A 21,062-nucleotide genomic window follows, 5' to 3' on the forward strand; every position below is an offset into this window, starting at 1 on the left:
GCAGGGTAAAACCCTGTCTCTACTAAAAATACAAAATTAGCTGGGCGTGGTAGCACATGCCTGTAATCCCAGCTACTCTGGAGGCTGAGGCAGGAGAATTGCTTGAACTCCAGAGGCAGAGCCAAGATCACACCACTGCACTCCAGCCTGGGCAACAAAAGCGAGACTGTCTCAAAAAAATATACGAAAAATTATATATGTGTATGTATGCACACACACACACACACACACACACATACATATGTATAATTGATCCTATTTCTTGGTCCATTACTGCTTACTTAGAAAAAAAATTCTAGTTCTAAAGAAATTGCCCCATTATTTCTTAATGTCTGTCACCAGGCTTCTGACACTGCTAGGAAAGTAAAGCTTTTAAAAACAAAATGGAGCTATTCCAAATCAAATATTTTGTTTATTATTATGTCCAAACAGAATATATTAATGTGGAATCCATAATCAATAGCTTTCTTGGTTACCATGAAATGAGAGCTTTTCTATGGGGCAGAACTGTGAATGTTAGAGTTAATTGTGTGGCTTATTGCATTGGTTTCTTAATGTTGAAGATTTCTGGTGGTGTATTATATTTTAATATAGTAACAAGCTATTAAGTATTACTAAAATATATTACCAGCAGTATACAGTTTAAATATGTTCAGAAGAAATAAAAAATAATAATATATATACAGTGGACATACATTTCTCAAAATACAGAATTCAAACTTACAGAAGTAGATTTGTTCAATTTTACAACATAAGACAATCAAATTTTGACTTTTCAATTTAAGGTAAATCAGTGTGTTAGATTATTTCAAGAGATGCCCAAGGAGATCATCAGTTATTTGCAGACTTTTACATCACTTCTTGTAAATCTGAGGTGACAGAGAGTATAACCAAATAGAAGCAAAGATTTGGGAAGTATAAGGCCCATGGTGAAATTTATTTGAGTTGGTGGAATTGAGGAAGACGCACAGCAAAAAAACGGATTAAACAGAGGGCTGAGCCCTGCAAAACCAAATCAAACTACTTGTGTATTATGCACTCTAATTCCAAGTTGAAGTACACTGCTATCCTCAAATAACATGGAACCCTTCACAGGGCTCACAACTATGACTGTGAATTCCATGTGGATAAAAAACAGGAAGCAGGGGCCAGCATGGTGGCTCACACCTGCAATCCCAGCATTTTGGGAAGCCAAGGTGGGCAGACCACTTGAGGTCAGGAGTTCAAGACCAGCCTGGCCAACATGGTGAAACCCCTGTCTCTACTAAAAATACAAAAATTATCCAGGCATGGTGGCATGCACCTGTAGTCCTAGCTATTCAGGTGGCTGAGGCAGGAGAATTGCTTGAACCAGGGAGGTGGAGGTTGCAGTGAGCCGAGATTGTCCCATTGCACTCCAGCCTGGGTGGCAGAGCAAGACTCCATCTGTGGGGGAGGGGAGGACAGGAAATAGTTAACCAAATCAAGGGTTTAAAGAAATCTGCAAGTGCCAGGCTAGTATGGCAGCTCCATGATATCACCAGCAAACCAGGTCCCTTCTAGTTTTGTTATCTTTAGAATGTGTCCCTCATTTTTATGCTTTCCACATGGCTGCTGGAACTCTGGTCATTGGGAAGGGTGAAACCATGGCATCTGGGTCAGTCTTCTTTAAAAAGCTTTCTCAGAAACCCATATATGACTTATATTTACAGACTATTGACCAGAACCATGTCTCATGAGTATCCCCTGGGTATCTGTAATGTCTTTTTCATAACATCAACATAAATGGGCTCAGTTTACGAATTTAGGGTGCAGTGGCTCACACCTCTAATTCCAGCACTTCCAGAGGCCATGGCAGGTGGATCATCGGAGGTTAGGAGTTCAAGATCACTCTGGCCAAAATGGTGAAACCCCATCTCTACTAATAATACAAAAATTAGCTGTGTGTGGTGGCACAGGCCTATAATCCCAGCTACTTGGGAGGCTGAGGCAGGAGAATCGCTTGAAACTGGGAAGGAAGGGGTGGTTGCAGTGAGTTGAGATCACACCATTGCACTCCAGCCTGGGTGAAGAGCAAAACTCTGTCTCCAAAAAAAAAAAAAAAAAACCACAAGAATTTAAACCAATAATTGTGACAGGCTTATTCACTAAAAGTGATCAACAATGTAAATGAAAACCTCTTTGTGCATTAAAATTTGGATGAGTCTTAAGTAGTCTTAAGTGACATTATTCACTGACTACAAGTGCTTACAATATTATTGCCTTTTCTACACCTAAAACATATAGCTATCCCTGAATTAAACAATATGTAAGGCAGAAGGAAAAAACCATAGAAGCATATCTAAAATACACACTTCATCTGTTTGCTAATTTTCCCTTCCAACTTTATATTCGTTTTATCTCTTCCTCTAAGCTAGGGTAACTCAAGAGGCTGAATCAAAATGTCTTTGAACCAAATGCCACCTGTCCAAAAATTGCCCAACTTACCATTTCATATTTTTTCCAAGCAAGTTTATAAAAAAGTAATAAACTTTGATGCCTTTGACTGTGACTTAGGCCAGTTTCTAAAAGAAGGATGGGCCTCTGAAAATTCAATCACGAAGATTTATTTTAATTAGGGGTGACTTGTCTTTTTGAAGCTTCCAATCTATTGCATCAAGTTTTTATATTAATATTTCATTCTGACTAAATCAGGGGACTTTATTTCAACTTATATTTTTATTGTTTTATTTTTTGTTAAACAATGTGGTGCAATTAAGTGCTTTATTTTGGTTTATTTCAGTCCATTCCACAGAACAATTATTTCATAAGCATCCACTGCATGCCTGGAGAATAACAAAGCAATGGCATAGCAAGAGCAGCCTGGTGGAAGCTGCTCATCTCGAGTGTAGGCAAGAGGGAATGCTTATCTATAAACTATCTAAAACAATGATTAAACTGACTAAAATAGATAGATCTGCTATTTATTATCACCATGTGCCAGCAATTCCAAACAATGGTAAAGCCTTTTATCATCCTGAGTTCTAAGCAATTGCTGTGAATACTGCTGAGTTTTAATAATATATATGTTACCCTCAACTTACAGCACATTTTTGTTATCTTTTAATAGGCATTGTTGGCTACATGGAAGTTAATGAGAAGTCCCACCTATATTGTCATTCCTGACACATGTGGATTCAGCTACATGTTTGTTTCATGAGTAATTTCATAACAGTTTGCAATTTGCAAATGGTTTGGGCATAGTTTGTGCTTCCAACACCTGTAATATTAATTATTCCTGTGGTTAAATGGTAGATTCAAAATAAATAATATTAGTAAAGAATTAATTAAACAACAATTGTGAAGAAGAAACAGCTTTCGTATTCCGTGTGATGACTTAGAATTGAATTTGTGTTTAAACTTTAAAACAGTGAAACACAATGTGAACTGCAAGGTATCATATTCCTGTTTAGAAAGTGTAAAATACAATTTGTAATGAAATATTTTACTCCATAGTCCCTCTGTGTTTGTATACTCAGTACCAAATACTTTTAAAGAGGCATTTGAATAATCTTTTAAAATTAAAATATGTTCTTCTGCCATTGTTGTATGTTTCAAAACTAAAGACTAAATCAAGGAAATATTATTTGTACTGAATACTTATCAGTGAATGTTTATTACTGCTCAATTTAGAGACAAAGCAGCCCTGTATAAGTTATCCATTATGACATAACAATTTTTCCAAAACTTAGTGGCTTAAAAAAAATTATTACCTTATATACTTTTTGTGGGTCAGGAATCCAAGCATGGCTTAACTGGGTTTTCTAGCTCTGGGTCACTGGCAGGGCTGAAGTCATCTTAAGGCCCTGATTGGGAGAGACCTGTTCACTAGCTTACTCAAGTGGTTAGTAAAAAGATTCAGTTCCTCTTGGGCCCTTGCTTAGATGAGAGCCCAGTTCCTCATGAGCTGTTGGCTGGAGGCCTCCCTTGGTTCTTTTCTACATAGACCTCTCTGTAGAGCATCTCACAACATGGTACCCAGTTTTCACCAAAATGAGCAAGTAAGAGGACCAGAGAGCACCAGCCACAATAGGAATGCTAGCTAGTAAGACACAAGTCACAGTCTTTTATAGCCTAAATAGACGTTCCATCACTTTTGCCATATTGGACTCGTTAAAATCTTGTCACTAGCTCTGATCTGCACTAAAGGAAGGAGATTACAGAGAATATGAATACCAGGAGGGAGGGATCATGGGGAGTCATGTTCAGAAGCTGTCCATGATAGGTCCCAAAGCAATACTTGAAAAACTCAACATAAATAAGATAGTGTAACTATTATTTGCCAGCTTGGATAAATATTATCACCATAGGTTTATTTTAAAGCCTACTCTAAAGCCTCACTTTCCTCAATTCCTAGAACCCCCTTCACACACTGAAAGCCTGCCCCAGGCCTCATCCCTCTGTCTACAACCTACTTCCTCCAGAAACAGACCCGATTGTCCCCTCACTTCATTCAGGTCTCTGCTCATTCAGGTCCCATCCTCGGAGACACCTTCCTTAACCAACACATGTTCCCCCACTCTTCATTCTCCTTTACCCAGTTTCATGTTTCTTCCTAAAGCTTATCACCACCTGACATTCTGCAATGTGCTTTATCTGTTTATTGTCTGCCTTCCCCAACAAACAGGTACTTTTGGTCATGAAGTCCAGAGCCTAAAGCAGTACCTGGCATGGCACCACGTACGTACTCAATAACTATTTGTCCAAGTGGTGAAGGGATACTTTTTATTTAACACAGAAAAATCTGTACTTTATATTTGTGTTGGTACCACTTTTCTGAGAAGATACATATCCATTTCTTGTGATTTGGAATCATGCCATCATTTTTCCCACCTGTAGTAATGAAGAAGTGAACTTCTAAAAAATGAAAATGTTTCAAATACTTCTTTTGAAAAAGAAGTTAACGTTTCATAATTGAACACCATTAACAGAATGTGCTTTTGATCTTCACTGATAAACTTACTTTCATTGAGAAAGAAAAGAAACCCTTTAGAAAATACTACATATGGAGAATTATGGAGCCCCTGGCATCTTCCTTTGTAATGATTTTCTGTATAAACTTTGTCTTTATTTGTTAATTTTTTAACATGAAAAACACCTATTGAAAAGCAAAAACTTACTGTCAAAATATATTTTTGGTGGTTTCATTCTGCACTGAAAATTTATGTTGCTAAAATACAAAGAACTGAAAGCTTATTAAGACTCATCTTGAATGAATGAATGAATGGCAGAAAAAAATCCTTTATTAGGTTTCATTAATCCAAGTCAATATTTTAAGGAATATATTTATATATGAATCAAGAGCAATGTGTAAAGTACTGTTAGGTATTGCAAGGACCACAGTGATAAATAAGGCTCATATACAGATGGAGAGGCAGTGGTATAAAGCATAGTTAAGAATGTGCTCTGGAATTAAATCTCTTGTGTGATTTGAGCACACATTTATCAAACCTCTCTATGTCTTAATATTTACCTCATGCTGTTGTTGAGTTCACTGAATGAGTTAATTTATGTGATGTTCTTAGCACAGTGCCTGGCACATAGTAAGTACTCTGAAATGTTACCTAAGAAAGCCGTGTTAGAATTAAATCTTCAAGAGACTCAAAATGCAAAGTAACAATTGCTTAAATTTTAAAAGAAGGTTAACCCACTCTTCAGTAAATGAAGTCCCGAAGTATGGTATGATGTCTACTCATCGAGCAGTCCAGTGCTGATATGACCACTCAACACTTGTCAGGAGTCTCACTTCCTTCTGTCAAATTGCCTCCACTCCCCTGTGCTCAAAACTTGACTATTGACCTTTGCCAGGCCCCCTCTTGGTGGTTTGGGGGTTTGAAATAACCAAAATCATGCAACTACAACAGACCACACGTGGCTTCACTTGGAAGAAAAATGATCTCATACATTCTCACCTGTAGTGTGTGAGAGTTGAAGCTGCTCCACATTCCCACTACCACTTGGTATTGTCAGACTAATGTTTTTCCTATCTAGTGGTCATATTTTGGTATCTTATTGTAGTCTAAGTTTGCATTATCCCACTTATAAATGCAATTGAGCAACTTTTTCTGTGCTTTTATTACTCGATGCCATCTTTATGCAATATCTGTTCATGATTTGGGGCCATTTTTACTACAGGATTGTCTGTATTTTTCTCATTTACTTGTAGGAGTTCTTTATATATGCCCAGTGGTAGTCCTTTTTTGGCTGCATATATTGCAAATCTCATCTTCAACTATGCGTCTTTCCTTTTACATGTTAGTCATGATAATGACATTGCTCTTAATCTTAAATTATTGATCTTCATCCTTAGTGGTTAGTGATTTTAGTGTTCTGTGTAAGACGTCTTTCTCCACCTTGAGGTCATGAAAATATTCATCTATGATTACTTATAGAAATTTTATCATTTTGCTTTTTACATTAAGGTCTATGATAAATCTAGAAATTATTTTTATGTATGGTTTGAGGAACAGATTGCTGTTTCTTTTTTCCCCCATATTATTACCCAATTGTCCTAGCCTCACTTCTTGAAGACTGTCCTTGCTCCACTGCCATGCCCGGTTTCTCACAAATCAAGTGTCCATTCATGCTTGGACTTACATCTGGCTTTCCTAACCAGTTTCATTGTTCTATTTATTTATCTGCATACAAATACAATAATTGCTGTATTTTATAGTAAGTGTTGATATCCAGTAGGGCAAGACTTCCCACCTTGTTAATATCCTTCAAGATAATTTTGTCTATTTTCAGCCTTTTGTATTCCCGTCTAAATTTCAGGATAAGTCTGTCAAATTTCACTAAAAAAATTGATGAGTTTTTGGTTGGCATTTTATTGAATCTAGTAGATTAATTTGGAATAATTGTTACATATACAATAACAAACCAATTGATTCACAAAGATAATATATCATTTCATTTGGACTTTCCTTAATTGTTCTCTTTAATGAGGAAAATGGAGGTTTTCTCAGCAGATTAGAGTTATTGCTAGACACTACATAATTTTTAATTATATTGTAAATTATACCTGTTTGTTTTATTTTCTGTTTGTTGCTACTACAGAGAATCATTTGATTATATAATCAACATAGTGATCTTCAATGTTGATTTTATATCCAACCACGTTCTTAGACTCAGCTAATTTGTTGATTCTTTTAAATTTTTCATGCACACACCATGATATCATTTGTGAACGGCCGTTTTACTGTTCCCTTTCAAATCTGCCCAAACTTTCTCCCAGATACTTGCTATATCTTTGTGCATGCATACAAAGGTATTGAATTTTTAAATAAAAGTTTTTACAGAGAAATGGCACATATGCAGAAAATGCATAAATCACAACTATACAAGTTGATGATTAGTCACAAAGATAACACATCTGTGTAATTACCAGCCACATCAAGAGATAAACCATTATCCATGCATCACAAGCTTCTTCCATTCCTCTTCATAGCTCTTAACCCAAGCTTTCTCTGAAAAGTAACCAGTGTCCTGATTTCTAACATTATAGCCTGATTTTGCCTTTTTAAACTTCATATAAGTGCAACTTGTGTTATTTAACTTTTTTTAAAAACAGGGTCTTGCTCTGTTGTCCAGGCTGGAGTGCAGTGGCATAAACACAGCTCACTGCAGCCTCAACCTCTGGGCTCAAACTATCCTCCCACCTCAGCCTCCTGAGCAGTTGGGACCACAGGCACATGCCACCACACCTGGCTAATTTTTGTATTTTTTGTAGAGACAAGGTCTCACTGTGTTGCCCAGGTTGATCTCTAACTCCTGTGCTCAAGCAGTCCTCCCATCTTAGCATCCCAAAATGCTAGGATTACAAATGTCTGTCACTGCACCTGGCTATATTTAAACTTTTGTGTTAGTTTCTTCCCTGATATTAGTAGGTATACATGGTACTATACATAACTATTCATTTGCATTGCCGTGCAGTGTTCTACTATAATTTATGCTGTTGATGACATTTTGGTAGTTTCCAGTTTGGAGTTAATATGAATAATGTTGTTATGAGCACTCTCGGATATGTCTCTTGTTACATACATGTACAAACTTCTGTTCAATAATGTTTCAGAGTAAAAATGCTGGGTCAATAGAATAAAGGAGTAAAACATAATATCCCAGTAAGTACAGTAAAAGCATTATAAAATAATGACTAAGATCACAACAGGTAGAGTTGCAATGCACATATGTGTTCAAGCATGAGTAACATTTATCTACAAGCCCTGCAGGAGCTGTGCAAACCACTCCTGGCCACAGAAGTGAAGTAACTTCCCTAATAACCACATTAGTTCAACCAATACTTTTAGATTTCTTATCAAGTGCTTGGCATTGTTTTAGACTGGGGGTCCAATGATGAGTACAATGTAGTTCATTCCTTCAAGTTGCTTACAGCTCAGCACAGAGTTTCTCTCTCTAAGGGGCTTTTGGAAATGCATGGAGCATTTTTAGTTGTCACAATATATATTCCCACCCAAAATACTAATAGTTTCACCACTGAGAAATACCAGCCAATCTAAGATTTGTCTGACTTTAATCAGATACTTTTTCTAACCAATCATAATGCCAGGGTCAGTTTTCAGAGAAATTTAATATACCAAAGAAAAAAATTTGAGAGAAGCAAAGAAACAAGAAATACGAATAGGCAAAATGAGACAGAAGAGAAAGTCCATGCTGCTTTCGAAAAGAGTTAAATAAATGAGTCTTTGAAAATATTCAGACGATAGCTGGCATTATGATTTTGTTTCTTTATGTAATATCATTTTATGACCCATTTAAAATCATTAGTAACTTTGCAAATAAATTTGTTATTTTCCCTAGAGACAGTATGATTGGTTAGAAAAAGTATCTGATTAGTGGTGTTGCCTCTGAGGCCTCTGTTCTGTTCCATTGGTCTATGTCTCTGTTTTGGTACCAGTACCATGCTGTTTTGATTACTGTAACCTTGTAGTACAGTTTGAAGTCAGGTAGCATGATGTCTCCAGCTTTATTCTTTTTGCTTAGAATTGACTTGGCTATGCGGGCTCTCTTTTGGTTCCATATGAAGTTTAAGGTGTTTTTTTCCAGTTCTGTGAAGAAGGTCATTGGTAGCTTGATGGGGATAGCGTTGGATTGGCTAGTATTTTTCAGTGGTGAAACTATTAGTATTTTGGGCGGGAATATACATTGTGTCAAATAAAAGAGAAAAATGAGAATAAGAAACATACATGATGATAAACAGAAGTCAGGGGGAGAGATAGGAAGATAGTGTGCACTCACTTTAGAACCTATTTGAATATCATGAGTTTGAAAATGCTGATGCAATTTTAACTGTTTATACCTGTAGTTTTAGGTTTCTAATTTTTAGAGGAAAAAAACCTATTGTGGTCTCTCTGAAAAATGTAGAAGTCACAATAAGTTTTAAAGTGTGTAACATTTAGATATAGTATAATTTTTGACATGCAAATCATTCAATAATACATAGAATTTCATACTTGAGTAAAGGGATCTCAACAAAATGTGTTTGGGGTCTAACTGAAATTTACAATAAACTCAAAATCAGATTTGGACAGCCCAGAAAAAGCATTGGATTTATCTTAAATCTTTAGTTTGGATTTTGGTTCTAAAACCACTAATTTGTGAAATCCTGGGGGAAGGAACTTGATCTGCCTAAGCATCCATTGTTGTCTCTAAAGTAGACATAGTATCTTAGAAGGTTGTCATTGCTGAATGAATTGAGCAACTTCTGTCTTTATCCATAGGTTGAGTGAGCTAATAACATCCTTCAAATTTAGCCTCCCCACCTCCTTAAAAAATGTCGAAACCCACAATATCTGCTAATGATATGCTACTAAAGTTCGTGGCTCTTCAGTCCCTTCCTCCTACTACTTAAATGGAAATTCTGAAGGTGGTGCTTCTCTCATTTGCAGAGGAAAAATGTGCAGCAAAGCACAATGCAAAACTCTCTTTATTAATCCCTCAGGCTCTCAGGATTTTCTGTGCCTGTCACAGCCCTGCAATATGTAGTTTACACAGGCTGCGGGAACATCATTGCGATATATTGTTGAATGTTGCTGGCTCTAGCTTTCATTCTCCATTAATTGTTGAAAAGTTCCACACAGGTTAATATTGTTGGTTGCATGAGTCATAGTGTGAGACTTCCTGTAGAACATATTCCTAAAAAGAGGATTCACTTTTATATACTGTTGGCAGAAATATAAATTGGTCTGACATTTCTGGAGAGCAGTAGGCAATATTTAAATTTAAATGCACATACTTTTTGACCTCAGAGTTCCGGTTCTAGAAATTTATCCTGCAGATATACTTTCCTATGTGCTCAACGATGTATTTTCAAAATTGTTTGTTGCAGCATTTCTGTAACAGCAAGAGAACCAAAGACACACATCTATTATTAGAGGACTGGCTGAATCAATTATGTGTAATATCTTACAAACTTTGAAAAGCATGAGGTAGAGTAATATGTGATAGCAAAGAAAGAGGTAAGAACAATATTTTTAAAAGATTACAGAACAGCATATATGGTAAATATTTAGGTAAGTTTCTACGTATCTATGTGTTTATGTGCAATAGATAACAGCCATTATCAATAGCTTTATGTGCAGTTAGGATAATGTGGGAAATTGTCACTCTCTACTTGATATGCTTATATACTGTTTGAATATTTAATAAAAAACATCATGTGTCCTATATAATGTTTAAAAGGGGCCTTTCTTTTTTGAAAAAAATAAATGTATTCTTTAAGGATCATTGTTCCAATTTGTCATGGCCATTTAAAAACATATCTTATTTTACAACCCCACATAAATCACAAACACTGACAGATATTTTCCTCGGTTCAGATCATCAGCTAAGATTTATTCACAAGACTGATTCCACCCATTTTGGCTTCCTCCCAGTCAACTGTCATTGACTCCTTGGATTCCACTGGAGTGCTGTGACACCATCCTGGCTCATGCCCTTCCCCCAAAAGTACCCTACTTCCTGTTGTTTCTTACCCACTAAGTCTTAATTTCTTTCACCCACTCTTGTAACCTGACTCACTTGATTCAGGAGCTCACATGCATTCTGGAACACACCTTTCCACTTTTTTTTGGACCCAGTAGTGACCAAAATGGCATGCATATAAATAGATCAAATATATAAAGTACCTCCCCTGTGGTACGGACACTTATCACTTACCAAATATCTATGTTTTCACATATATTTCCTGGTCACCTTGCAATTGAATAGAGTCAAAACTGAGTAGTTTTGGACTTTGGGTAGAAGTGGGTATTTATGGGCTGAAATAATGACAAGCTGCTGTGATACCCTTAGCATTCTCCTTTTCTATTATGATAATCTAAGACAGCAAGATGGCAGTGAACTTGATACCTGAGTTACTACCTGGAAGGGAGTTTCCATGGAGAATGATGACCTACAACTGGGTTTTTATTTTATTCAGTAAGTCACTGAGATTTGGGGATTAAATTGTTATCCATCCTATTTGTCTTTAACATAATTTCTTTATTCAATCATTTAAAAAAGTATTTATTAAGTGTCTTGTACAGCAGCTCCAATTTGGCCTATTGCGACACAAAGGTTGTATTCAGTCTGAGCATGTTTTATTTAGACTACACATTGTTTTGAAAATGTTTGAATTATTTTTCAATCTTTAAAATCGGGATATTTTACCTAAAAAGTCATCCATATCTTCATCTTTTTTTGAGAAATGGGAAGCTCTGATGATACTGAGCCAATATTCTTAGTTGGCAGTAATTAGACAGAGCTAAGTCACAGTTGCCCTGTTTAGACAAGGCATCAGTTCCCAGATTGCCACAGTTGCTACCACTCTTAGCCCCTGTGGTTGGCCCTGTGAATAAATGCAGTGATAAGCAAAATGGGTGCCATACCTATACTGGATAAGTTTCATCTGTCCCATTAGATGCACTCTGATTTTTTATTCACCATAGGCCCTCTTGCCCTCTGGCTTCTGGTTGAGTTTAGCTAATGGGTAGATGAGAAAGGTTTAACAAGAAGTAGAAGAGTAAAGTCAGTGTATACCTTTCTCAAACTCTCTCCACTAAGGTTACCATGGATTGGCTGTCACCTTTGACCTAAAGTTGCAGTTCATGTTAGGCTTTCCTTCTGCCTCTCCTTGAACTTTCATGCCTGAAGAAGGTCATGGCACCAAGTTACTAATAACCTTGGGATGCTGTACTATCCCTTGCTTTCCTTTCACCCCACCCACCACTTTATAAATATTCCGCTTATTAAATACTGCTAAAATTATCCCAGAGTGCCATGTCTTTCCTGTGGAAACCCTGACTAATGGAAATCTCTATCTTTGCAGAATTTATATGATTGGCCAATGCATTCCTGAAAGGCTTATTTGAGGTCTTAGGTAACTTTCTTTACCTTTCTTCTTTTAATCTTTGCTTTCCTTATCATTTCTCCTTTTTTTTTTTTTTTTTTTTTTTGGAGACACAGTTGCCCAGGCTGGAGTGCAGTGGCACCATCTCAGCTCACTGCAACCCTCTGCCTCCTGGGTTCAAGAGGTTCTCCTGCCTCAGCCTCCTGAGTAGCAGGGACTGCAGGTGCATGCCACCACATCTGGCTAATTTTTGTATTTTTAGTAGAGACGGGGTATGTTGGCCACATTGGTCTTAAACTCCTAACCTCAAGTGGTACGCCCACCTTGGCCTCCCAAAGTGCTGGGATTATAGATAGGAGCCACTGCCCCGGCCACATTTCTCTTTTTTACTCATCTTTCTTGCACTTGCCTTGAGATCGGCCTGCTTACTCAAGTCAGGGTATTTTCCTGAGACATATTTATTTAACACTGTTCGTTGGTTATTTTTGTGGCCTAGTGCATCAAGTCTCAACCAGAACATTGTAACACAAAAGTAGCCGTTGGATATCAAGTATAGCCCAAGTCATTCATTACTAAAATTATTATGATACTAAATTTTACAAATATGTTAGAGTTCAATTAGATAAACCGAAGCCATCTAGTTACCTTTAGAAGGAAGAGACTTACTATGGATAATAAAAGTCTACAAGATTCTTGAAAGGGCTGCAGGAACCAAGGTCAGGAAGGTGGCTTTCAGAAAATGTGGGAGCAGAGGAATTGCAGGGAAGCTGCCATCAGTGATCCCAGCCACTTCCAGCACTGCAATGGGTGAATCTCATGATAACCTCTGAAAGTCAAAGCCACCACCACCAAGAATCTCAACTCCACCCTATACTAGGAAGAATAATGGCTTCTGCTTCTCTTCCAGCTTCCAAACATCATGCAGGTACTTCTAATTGGTGAAATCTAGTTGAAATCCTATTTGCCTTCATAAGGGAGCCTGGGAAATCAAGATTCCACCCTGGGGATATGGGAGATAACTCAGTGTATACGCTAACAAAAAGTATTGCTCGCAAGTGAGATGTTTTCTTATAAATACAAAAAGAGATTCAAAATTATTCGTATGATAACACATTTGCCTGCATTGTATGCCAAACTTTCCTGAGTGGGGAAAGAATGGCATGAGGTTAACAGTGAGTGGGCTGGTAATTCACATCAGTGTGTTCACTCATGAGACTATTGTTGAGTCACTAAATAACTGTTGAAAACAATTCAACTACATAATCTAGAAACACGTCTTCAAGGTTTCTTCCCCAAGTCCACAGCATCATGTCCTTGAGACATGCTAATCAAATAAAAGGTGATGATTATACTTTAAGGATGAGATTGTAAGCTCTGTTTATCATCCCTAGAATAATATTTTGGGTCTTAGAAAGGAGATAATTTGAGATCCTGCCAAAATGTGTGGTTTCAGATTAATCTTAATTTAGTGTCTTGACTAAACTAATACTGGAATTGATTTCTTGTACATACTTCAGAGCAATTTTTTACTTGTGTTATGTAAGCATTCACATCTTCTTAGTCACCACCCTGAATGTTAGCCATTTTCAATAATAATAGAATGTATTCTTCATTTATTATAAGGTGATAGAAAGTTAATCAGTCATTTTCGGGTCCACATAACTCTTCTGAATTCTGAGAAGCAGTAAAGCTTTTTTTCATTTTTTCCTTCAAAATATTCAGCACTTTAATTATTATTACATTTATATTATACAAGTTTTGTACATGAGTTTCTTAAGCTAATTTAAAGAGTTTTCAGGTTCATATTACCCTTAATCTGGAGGCAGTAGGGGGTAGAGGTTAAGCATCAGACTGTTTGAGTTCCAAGTCTGGCTGAACCACTACTAGCCATGTAACCTTGAGCAAGTTTCTGAATTGTTTGCCTCAGTTTGTTTACCTGGTAAGTGGGAATAATAATACTATCTAACTTAAAATGTTGTCATGATGATTAAGTGGATTAATGTATGCAGAATACTGAAAACAGTGCCAAGCATGCAGCAAGAACTCAATAGTATTAGCAATTACTATCATCCAATAACAAACCCCTCCCATGGGCTTAATCAAAACTGCTGAAACCTCTACTTGAAGCTTCCTTACTCCATTCGGTGACACTGGCTCTAAAAATCTCTCTATATATCATTGTGAAAAACTTCTGTGTCTGGTGGATTGAATTGTGCACGATTGCCAATAGATATTGTTTTTGGAAATATCTCATCTACTTTTTTAAGTAGAAAATGCTTGGGAAACACTTTGAAAGTTGGACTATTTCTGCAGAGAAAATAGGGGCTGCAGGCTTACTGAATTACAGGTAGTTTTCCAAATATGCCAGAGTTTCTCACTCTTCTGTGGTTTTATATGTGCTATTTACGCCCTTCATCCTTCTGCATTTAGATAAACCTTGCTCATCTCTTAAGACTCAGTTTAAACATTGCCTCCTCTGAGAAGCCACAACTCACCATTTCTTTCTTTCTTTCTTTCTTTTTTTTTTTTTGAGTTGGAGTTTCACTCTTGTTGCCCAGGCTGGAGTACAGTGGTGCAATCTCAGTACACTGCAACCTCTGCCTCCTGGGTTCAAGCGATTCTCCTGCCTCAGCCTCCTGAGTAGCTGGAATTACAGGCATCATCCACCATCATGCCTTGTTAATTTTTTGTATTTTTAATAGAGATGGGGTTTCACCATGTTGGCCAAGCTGGTCTTGAACTCCTGACCTCAGGTGATCCACCCACCTCGGTCTCCTAAAGTGCTGGGATTACAGGCTTGAGCTACCATGCCCAGCCCACTACTCACCATTTCTACTGGCCAATCCAAAACCAAATTCAGTGAGCTAGCCACCATGGTCCTTCCAGGTCTCTATGCACTCCTCTGTCATTATATTTATCCACTATCTTTACCTCCCCTTTCTTGTCTTCTTCCATCATTAGTCTATGTATTTTTTCAATTCAAGAACTGTAACTTTTACCTTTATCCTATGCATCAGGAAAAAAGATTTCATAGAACAAAGTAGAATTCAATAAAGGTTTGTCAATAAATGAATAAACATACATCTACCAAACATAACATTCATTTATCATTCTGGATGTGTTCTGTGGAGCATACCAAAAAAGGATAAAGCATGATCAAAGCTCTAAGGAATGTATACTCTAGCTAGAACAAGAAGACACAGACACATGAAAATGTAGACAAGGAAGTGTATCAGCCATTGCTGCAATAAGTCCACATCATCAACAACTTCTTAATCTCAATGAAACAAAGCAGCAGCAGTTTTTCACTCAGAGTTCTGCTGGTCAGCTTTAGGTTTGGTTCCAGGCCAAAGACTGGGTTCAGGTCTGCTTTCCCAGCAGGTAGCTAGGGCATGACTAGCATGGTATACTGCTGGGGTGCAAGAAACAAACTAAACTGAGAATGTACGCTTAGCCTTCTGCTCACATTCCACTGGTCAAGGCGAGTCACACGGCCAAGTACAGCGTCAAACAGGGAAGAAGCATTTTCTACCTACAGTGGAAGAGGTACGAAATGAACATGTGCTAGACCATCCATCAAATCATCATGCAGCATATCTGAATATTCATTGTAAATGCTTGGGGATGCCACTAACTTCTCTGAATGTACAGAATAGAGAAAGACTTTAATGGATCAGGGTAGTGTAGGAAAATTTGACAAAACATTTGAGCTAGATCTCAAGAAACAGATAACATCATATAACTAGGTTAAATGGAAACAAGATAGCAAGGTAGCATTCCAGGAGGAAAAGACTGAATAGATAGCAGATCAGATGGGTGCGATTAAAAGGGAATCAAAAGGGTAGACTATAGAAGTTAGACTGTATCTTTAAGCATATATTTAGCTTTGGAAATATTTAGAGCAATTAGGTGGCATGACTCCTTATTACTTCTTTTCTCATTTTGCCCACACCTCTCTGCTCCCAAATATCAGTCAGAATTCCAAGTTGAAAGCAACAGAGACTAGCTCTGGCTGGCTTAAGCGTCATGTCACAATCCAGTGACACAGTGGAATAACAAGGAAGGTAAATAAGCCAGCACAGGAAAATAGAGACATGTGGGAGTCATGGCCATGGTCACTTCATATCCCATAGGTCCAATGAGAGTATTGGGTATGCTGTTAAAAACTGGATTCAGAGGTCAGGCGCGATGACTCACACTTGTAATCTCAGCACTCTGGGAGGCCAAGGCGGGCGGATCACCTGAGGTCAGGAGTTCGAGACCAGCCCGGCCAACATGGAGAAACGCCATCTCTACTAAAAATAAAAAATTAGCTGGGTGTGGTGACACATGCCTGTAATCTCAGCTACTTGGGAGGCTGAGGCAGGAGAATCACTTGAAGCCAGGAGGTGGAAGTTGCGGTGAGCAGAGATCACACCAGTGCACTCCAGCTGGGGCAACAAGAGCGAAACTCCATCTCAAAAAAAAAAAAAAAAAAAAAAGAATGAAAAAGATGTATTATTTGATAACAAGACAGTGTGACTATAATCAACAATAATTTATTGTGTACTCCAAAATATCTAAAACAGTGGAATTAGAAGAAATAATAAATGCTTGAGGTGACAGATACCCCAAATACCTTGATATGATTATTATACATTGTATGCCTATATCAAAACATCACATGTACCCCATAAATATATACACCTATTATGTACCCATTATAATTAAATTTTTTAAAAAGTGCAAAGGAGATTGCTCATAGGTCCTCAGTGTGATTTTTATTGATTGACTAATCAAAACAGTGAATAAGCACTGAGAAATGGAGAGGGCAAGGAAGTCATGACATTCTACTATTATAATGTTTTCGGTAAGGAGTAGTAAAGGTGTGGCTTAGGTGTTGAAATGGAAGGAAAGAGACAAACACAAGACACAAATGCAGTTAGGTGCTGGAGCTACCTGCCCCAGTTCTGGAGAGCCAGTTGTGTGCATTTCTTCCCAGCTACTCCAAAACCTGGCTTTCAGTACAATTTCATCACTAGCTTAAAGTCGGCCATGGTAGGAACATTCGCACCACAGAATTCTGCAAATGCTATGAATACGGGCTTTTTTCCCTGTTAAAGAGACAGTTGTTAAACATTTACTAGTATACCATTGCACCATAAAGGCAAAGCAGGAAAAATAAAGGCTCTCTGTATTTCTTTCATTTTCGCAAATTGCTCTTCAGCCATTTCAACCTTATTGCATATATGTAATCCATGTTTTAAATATGACACTTCCTAGTGTGGATTTCCATATCTGAATAATTTTCTTTAACTATAAGGAAACAATAAGAATGTATGAGAGAATGGAGGAGTGGGTATATTCATATATTTGATAAGATCTTTTCATTTATTTTTTAAGATACTTATAGCATATCTTAAGATGACAATTTAACAAAGTGGAATTTAGTTTTAGGAAATTAGTTAGATAATAATACACAGGATTTAAAAAAAAACACATTAACAATGAAGAGAAAGTCCCCAAGTCAATCTCCATCCACTGCGCTTCCACTCAACTGCACGAGGCTGCTTCTCATTGTTTATGTGGGTATTCTCACCTCGGAAGGGAGAAGCAATTCTGTGAGCAAAGCACAGACATGGCACTGCACTTTCAAATGAACACTGAGGTAAGACAATGGGAAACAATTCGCCTCAAGTAGAAAATAATATATGCATCTCCATTTGAACTGTATGATTCTATTACAGTTTCATAACCTTCATGTTCAAATGTTAATGAAATACTTTTTAGCATGCTTTAATAGGCAGGATCCGCTCAATAAAAGCTTTACTGCTAAACGGTGGCATCCAGCTGTGTTATTCTCCCAGGGTTGTGTGGACCCTGCTGCCATGTGTCCATCAAAGGGAACAATGCAGAGGGGTCTCTGAAGGACTGCCTTGGCCAGTGTTAAGTGGCAGAACGGCAATGTTTCCCTTTATGAGATGAAGGACATTTGTACTTAACAGTCTTTAAGAAGAAGAAATACTGGGAGCAATTTCTGTAAAACCTTAAAATTAAATGCATGGTTTTTCTCTATTGTGCTGCATCTGGTTTCTGTAGAATGAATCTTGTTGATGCCAGTCTCAAGGTTGCTGTTCTTTGTGCTTTAAACCAAGGTCAAGCAAGAGGCAGCTCAGAGGCCTTGAGATTGTCATTGACAAGGAAAATAGAAGCTTTATAGCTGGAGCACTAATTAATCACTTCTAGAAAAATAGAAATAGGAAAAATATAAACATATACATATATACACATATATGTATAGACATAAAATTTTGCATGTCAACAGCTACTAAAAATTTTCTTTGTGATCTTATCCTTATAATTGTATGTGTATAAACATACTTTAAGATACATTTAAATATTTGCTCTGTAGCTAGATGAGTTTAGAGAAAAAATATAAAGTTGTTTTTATTATATCTTTCTGAATTACTGTTGTAGTCAAGGCTGCTCTTCAAGAAGTCTGAAGTTTCAGAATTAACTGTTTCAATTAAAATCCTAATCTTTATTGTCAATGAATTTCACTGGATCCCAATATCTCATAAGTAACTTAAGACAAAGAATACTGTTCACCACATGTTTATCTCCATGCACAAAATATAATAAACATCAGAATAATTCATGTAGGAAGCATTTCTCAAATAAGTGTTTAAATGCAAAACTTACATATGAAAAGTAATTTGCAAAGTCATAGTTTACTTAGTCTGACCTTTCTTCACCAACATTTCATGAGCACATGTTAGGTGCCAGATGTTTCAAACAACTTTACTATAGACAAAAAGTATGTTTCAGGTATTTTTCTGAAATATCTAACATAGTGTAGAGCTTATTTATTCCAGGCTCACAAATAATTTTTGTTCACTGGTAGTTTGGAAGTTTCGTTGATTTTTAGTCACCTTAAAGATGTTTACCTTACACTGAAATTTAGACATTGCTTTAGGAAGAAGTACTATTCTACTTTAATCCATAAGGAGCATCGTATAGGACAGCAGATTCTTCTAATTTAAAAAGATAATATGAGTACAGTAATATTTCATTCTTCCAGAATGTGAAGAAATCAAATATTATGTATAACTCATTCTTTCATTACATCAACATTTACTGAAAACTGACTATGAACCAGGAATTGTATGAGGCTCTAAAGACAGAACAATGATCAAAATGTCCTCATGGAATTTTGGATCTTACTATAAGTGAAGGAGTGCAATCACTTTCCTGACAGAAGTAAGAAGTGCCTGCTATGGAAAAATACAGGGAGGCCACTCAAGCCAGAATGGGAGTTCAGATGGGGTTCCTAGAGTAAGTAGCCTCCAAACCAGTGCCCCAATGAGAGACAGGATTGGCCAGGCATTAGAAACTCTGATTAGTTAAGAACAAGATTTTTAAAAAATGTTTTCTTTCATTTCAGTTCAACAATTAAACATTGAATAAGCATTACTAGCCAATGTTAAAAGAAAGCAATGACATTACAAGTATCAGTAACAGTGAGCATTCAGAAGAAAAAGACTTCAGAGGGATTCAAATATGTTTAGTTGTATGTTAAGTTTGGCAGTTGAAGAAAAGTTGGTGATAGACGAGGTTTTGAGAGGTGACTCAGCAACCTCAATATGTTCTTATAAGCCCTGTTAAAACTCTATAAACCCTTGGCAACCCCAAGCCATTAAACTGCTTCAATAAGGAATCACGACAAGATTTGTGTCTTAAAATGATCACTCTACCCACCAGGTTGACAATATAATGGAAGACAGCAAGACCAGAGGGAGGGAGAATGGCGCTAACAATGATATATAATATCTCATTATATTTCATAATGGTACTAACTAAAATGGTGGCAGTGGTGATGGAGAAAAAGTGATATGATTGGAGAGGTGATTAATCAGTGGAATCAATAAGATTGGTGATTGGTTGTACCTGGAAAGCAAGGGCAACATAGGTCTATGCAGGGGTTTCTCCACCTTGGCACTATTGATACTTTGGCCATATTATTCTTTATTGTAGGGGACTGTACTGTACATTGCATAATGTTTTCCAGCATCCCTGACCTCTATCCACTAAGCAGCAGAAGCTGTCTCTTCCCAGTGACAACCAAAAATGTCTCCAAACGTTGCCAAATGTCCCCTTGGAGAGCAAAATCACCCCTGGTTGAGAACCACTGTTCTATTCAAATGAGTTTTTCATCCTTAGTTCCACATTAAAATCACCTGGGAAGCTTTTCAAACACACTAATGCCTTCCCCTTATCCGCTAACCATTAGATTAAAATCTCTAAGGATAAGAACACAGCTACTTTCTAAAATAATTCTACAGTGCAGCTAAGCTTGAGAGAGCTGTTGATATAGGTAATTTTTAAATTTAAATTTAAATTTGAAAAACCCAGATAGGTTAACATGCTTCCACAAATACCATACTTTTTATTAGATTTTAAACATTTTAAGTTAAAACTTCTAAATGTCCCTCTCTTCATACTGAACATAATGTAAATGTTCCCTTGTGATTCAGAGTCATAACGATAAACATTTGAAAAATATATTAATATTCAATACATAGAAACTGTTGTTAGGGATTATTGCAATGGCCCAAAACTATGATTCATTCCTGGTTTTCCTTTTTTAAAAAGTATTTCTAGCTAGTCCAAGAACTTATGGCATTCAAGGGTCATTTCTTGTTGCTGTCAATGTTTCTAT

The sequence above is a fragment of the Sapajus apella genome, unplaced genomic scaffold (assembly GCF_009761245.1).
Source record: "Sapajus apella isolate SASKATOON/1434 unplaced genomic scaffold, GSC_monkey_1.0 scaffold17, whole genome shotgun sequence".
Classification (NCBI taxonomy): Eukaryota; Metazoa; Chordata; class Mammalia; order Primates; family Cebidae; genus Sapajus; species Sapajus apella.